This window comes from Chiloscyllium plagiosum, chromosome 23, assembly GCF_004010195.1.
Source record: "Chiloscyllium plagiosum isolate BGI_BamShark_2017 chromosome 23, ASM401019v2, whole genome shotgun sequence".
NCBI lineage: Eukaryota > Metazoa > Chordata > Chondrichthyes > Orectolobiformes > Hemiscylliidae > Chiloscyllium > Chiloscyllium plagiosum.
Genome location: NC_057732.1, coordinates 37,418,332 through 37,424,028, shown reverse-complemented (window position 1 = coordinate 37,424,028; position 5,697 = coordinate 37,418,332).

Below are 5,697 nucleotides of genomic sequence, written 5' to 3'. Positions count from 1 at the left end.
TCCACCTTACCCCAGTTCCGACCTTCCAGCTCAGCACCATCCTCATGACTTGTCCCATCTTCATTCCTACCTATCTGCACCCCCCTCCCCTCCGACATATCACCATTACCCCCACCTCCATCCACCTATTGCACTGGACATTCCTGCTTCTCGGATGCTGCTTGACCTTCTGTGCTTTTCCAGCACCACACTCTTGACTCTAATCTCCAGCATCTGCAGTACTCAATCTCACCCAATAAAAAGGGTGATCTCCAATAAAAAGTTGCTGATCTCCAATATGCAGTATTAAAGTGGTGAACTTTATTATAAGTGAGTTGGAGATGAGTCAATTTCGTGTGGTGAAACTGATGTTTGTGCGACGCCAGCTTCCCTGGATGGAACGTGCAGACAGTCACTACCTAGGGAGCGTCCCCTAAAATGTTGCCCAAGATGGCTACCTCGAGAAGATCCTGGCAAGTTGCAACAGCTAGGGATCTGCTCAGAATTTTGTGCAAGAAATTGTCGCTGTATAGTTCCACTCTACTGCCTGGAAAAATAGCAACTTGCATGTCAATGAGGTGAGATTTGGTGTTAGTAAGGTATTAATACATGCAAATAGACCACTCACTAGCGAGATTCTCATCAATTTGTTAAACCTTACGTGTAAAGTTAAAAATCACACAACACCAGGTTGTTGTCCAACTGTTTAATTTGGAAGTACAAGCTTTCAGAGCGCTGCTCCATCATCAGGTAGTTAGTCATTAGCTACCGGATGAAGGAGCAGTGCTCTGCAAGCTTGTACTTCCAAATAAAACAGTTGGACTATAACCTGCTGTCATGTGATTTTTAAACTTTGTCCACCCTAATCCAACACTGGCACCTCCACCTTATGTGCAAAATCAGACTTATTATTCTGAGTATCAAGAATCTAATTTTCCCATGCTCACTGTATTTTCCCAACTACTTCATTATTGCCCATATTACTGTATTCAGGACCTGAGAAAATTCAGTACAGAGGCATAAATGTTTCCTAAAGAGTTACAGCTCAAACCATGCATGCAAGATTTTCAATAGCATATCACCTGTTGAATGTCTCACAGGAAATACTGAAGTTTAACAGGAAATGTGCAGAACTTACTAGAAGCACACACAGAACAATAAGCACTCCCTTTAGACTTACTTTTCTTTGATCAAAATTTGCAGGGAGACAAAGAAACGCAAAAGGGAAAAGAAATCTTTTATTATGCACCTTTGTTGTGATAGTTTTGGATCAATGGGTCACTGTATCAATATCAAAAGGTTTAATTTTCAAATCCTACTTCAGAAGCTTGAACACATCACCCAAGTTAACACTCCAAATTGAGTATCGAAGAAGTTAGTGGTGAGTTTGGACAAGACATTAAATCTCAACATCATTTGCCCTGTCAGCTAAAAGATTCCATTACAGTATTCAGAGAAGTTGAAATGTGTTCTCCCCTGTTTTTTGGCTCATATTCCTCTCAAACAACATGACAACACATTATTTGTTCTTGCTGTTTCTAGAACATTGCTATACTTACATATCTGCCAAATCTTTTTACAACAGTGCATTTTATAAACTAATTAATTGGCTCTAAAATGCTTTGGATTGACAAGTACATAAAAGATATTATATAAATGGATGTTTTTTTCTCTTCCTCTTTTAGAATGCAGCTGTCACAATAGAGCTCTATTTGAGATTGTGGAACTAGTGAGACGAGAAAATACAATTTATGTAAGATACAAATAAATTGTGGTTTTGAAGAACTGATTTTTAAAAAATTCTCTTCATCCCACTGCCAGGACTTGAAAGAAATACAGTGACTCAGAAACCAAAATGCCAAAGAGATGGAATTGAGTGCAACATGTGATCCTATGAAAATTAATGAATGTAAAGTGCAAAAATCAGCCAAAGAATGGATTAGGATAAACAAGACAATAATATAATGTTATACATGGGGTAAACTCTCCTGCTTAATTTGAAGCAGCAACACAGAAAAGATTTATCCTGTGCAGTAATCTGAGAAAATTCGAGAGGCCAAGAACTATTTAAAGTAAAAATTAACAACTTTATTTCTTAAAATATAACAGAATAATTAACTCACAACTATTTACACCACCTTTCTCTAACCTATCTTTACCTTCCCTTCTATAATACTAGTCCGATAAAACTCCCAATTAAGATTTACAGGAAAATTCAAATTTTGAAACCAGCCAGCGGCCGAATCTTCTCCTTATCTTCGTCGGTAGGTTTGCTCTCCAGGTCAGTATTGATATTTTTCTCTGTGCAAACTCCTTCTCTAGACAGGTACTTCTCAGAGAGTTCTAACTAGCAGACTCTAGCTGTTGGTCTGGTGGCAGTTCTCTTCCCAACTGTTCAATTTTCCCCGGTCTTCTAATCCAAAGCATCGGATTGTGTCGTCGGCTTTTAAGATTATCAATATACCCAATTCAAACTAGATTGAAATTTGGTATTTTTTTTTCCAGGATATAATTTAAACTGATTGGCTGAATTTGAATCTGTTTTGTCGTTTCCAGGCAACTAGCTACCCCAGTAGCTGGAGCAGATGTTACATTGTGTCTTATTAAGAACACTTGGTGCTGTCACTGCTAGCTTTTACTCTCTTAAAGGTATAGTACACCCATAACACCTTCATAACACTTCCCCCTTAAGAAAAAATGAATCATTATAATGAAAAGATGGCTTCATTTTTTTTCCCCTACCTTTTAAATACATTACCCTAACATACAGATAACTTTAATATAAGTTCAACTTAACTTCTTCCCATATACCTGTATATATCTATAACGTTAAATAAAGACAAATCTCATCTAAAATCTATCCGTTAAATCCACGATAACGCATCTGCAATTACATTCTTCCGACCCGCAACATGTATGAGTTTTAAAAAGTCTGTAATATAAGACTCCAACGAAATAGTCTCATATTCTTATCTTTAAAACGTTCTAAGGATGTAAGTGGATTGTGTTCAGTGTACACAACTGTCTCTGACACATTGTTCGTGACATACACATTAAAATGTTGTAAGGCCAGTACCAAACTGAATAGTTCCATTTAATTGTGGAGTATTTCCTCTGGTAGATGTTGAGCTTCTTCAAAAAGTATCCGACTGACAGTTCAATCCCATCCTCATCTTCCTGTAGGAGTACAGCTCCAACTCCAATGTCACTAGTATCGATGGCAACTTTAAGAGGTTTTGAAAACTTTGGTGTAGCTAAAACTGGTTTGGTGGTTAATCTTGATTTCAAATGGTCAAATGCCTCCTGGCATGGTTCTGAGTTGAGAGTGTGTTGCTGGAAAAGCACAGCAGGTCAGGCAGCATCAGAGTGCAGGAAAATCGACGTTTCGGGCCGGAGCCCTTCATCCTGATTCTTGCTTTTCCAGCAACACAGTCTCAACTCTGATCTCCAGCATCTGCAGACCTCACTGTCTCCTGGTATGGTTCGGTCCACCGAAACTTTGTGTTCTTCTTCAGCAAATCAGTTAACGTTGCCACGACACTGCTGATGTTTGGAACAAACTTCCAATAGAATCCTAAGAATCGAAGCATCACTTTCTTCAAGGTTCACCGTGGAAATTTCTCAATGGCCTTTGTCTTTGCGTTCCGTGAGGTCAACCCTCCATGACTGATGTTATGTTATATCCCAAGAACGTCACCTCTGGTTTTGCAAATTTCATTTTATTTAAGTTTATCACCAGTTTTTCTTCTCGTAGTCGTTCAAAGAGCTCTGCCAACTTTCCAGGATTTACGAAAGATTACTACATCGTCCAAATAGAGTGCAGAGTTTGTTAACCCAACCAGAAATCTGTTCGTGAGTCTTTGAAATGTGGCAGGTGTGTTCATCATTCCAAAGGGCATCACTTTAAACTGATGTAGCCCATTTGGGGCTACAAATGCAGAAATTTCTTTCGCCGACTCTGATAAAGGCACCCGCCAGTAACCACGCATTAAGTTCAACTTTTGGTGATGTCACTGGCTTGTCTGAGTTTCTCAATGCAGTCCTCCAATCTAGGAATTGGATGGGAGTCCGACTTTGTAACGGCTTTGACCTTCCAATAATCTGTGTGGAATCATTGAGTCCTGTCTGGTTTGGGAACTAAGACGATAGGTGAACTCCACTCGCTCTGGCTTGGTTCAATGATGTCCTCGTTGAGCATGACCTCACCTCCATCTGGACCTATCTGGCTTTGAAAGTATTAAGCTGATTGGAGTGTTGTTTTATTGGAGCAGTATTCCCTATGTCTACTTCATGTACAATAGCATTAGCCCTCCCCATCTGATTCTTACATATGTCCTTATAATACAGTAACACATTTTTCAACTCCTCTCTGTGCTCCTGAGATAGATAGCTTACTAACCTATCCCACTCCTCAAGGACTTCTTCATTTTTACTCTATTTTGAGGCACCCAAAATCCACACCATCTGGATTTGATTCCTCACTCTGCGAGTCAGTAACTAACACCTGTTTCTCTAGTCCTTTCTCTCAAGTGTATTACGGTTTTAACATGTTTACATGACATACATGAAATCTTTATTTTCTATCTGGCATCTTTACTAAATAGTTCCCCTGACTCAACTTCTTCTCAATTTGATAAGGACCACTAAACCTGGCTTTGAAGGGATCTCCTGTCACTGGTAACAGTACAAACACGTTATCTCCTCAGGAAGACGTTCAAGTCTCAGAGCTTTTCTATGCCACTTGTTTCATTCTATACTGTGCCCTCTTTAAGTGCTGTTTAGCTAACTCACCTACTTGATTTAGTCTCTCCCTCACCTCTGATACATAATCTAAGTGTGAGATCTCCAACTTCGGTCCTGTCAATTTTTCTTTAATTTCAAAGGGCCTCTCACTTCATGACCAAATATTAACTCAAAGGGAGTAAACTGAGTAGATTCATTTGGGGCATCTCTAATGGCAAACAATACGAATGGGGTACCTTTATCCCAATCATTCGGGTAATCCTGACAGTATGCTCTCAACATGGTCTTAAAGATCTGATGCCACCTTTCTAAAGGTCCCTGGGATTCAGGATGATACACACTGGATTTAAAATTCTGTATACCGAAGCTATCCATAATGTCCTTAAACAGCCTAGCAGTAAAATCTGACCCTTAGTCCAACTGAATCTCTCTGGGTAGCCCATACTTGTGGAGAAAGCTACTAACTCCTCTTCTACCTTTATTGCTTTGATTCTCTGTAATGGAATTGCCTCTGGAAATCTGGTAGGCTCATCCATTATGGTTAACAAGTACTGGTTTCCACTTTTAGGTCTTGGGAGGGCACCTACACAATCAATTATAACCCACATGAAAGGTTCTTCATATGCAGGAGTTGGCAACAAAGGTGCTGGTTTTATTACCACCTGTCGCTTACATACCATTTGGCATGTATGATACATACAGCAAAGTTAATCACATCCTTGTGCATTCCAGGCAATAAAAATGTTTTTGTACCTGAGCCTGAGTCTTCCGTTCCTCTGGGTACCTCCTGTCTGTACACTACCGGCAACACAATCTGGTGCACTTCAGCCATTTCTCTTCTGCACTAACCTGCTATGGTCTCCATTTCCACCTTAGAATTCTATCTTTCAGATAATAACCCTGCGGAATATTCTTTGCCTCCTTTACAGAGTAGGCATCCACACGTATATCTTTTATTGTCTTGTCTTGCTGTTG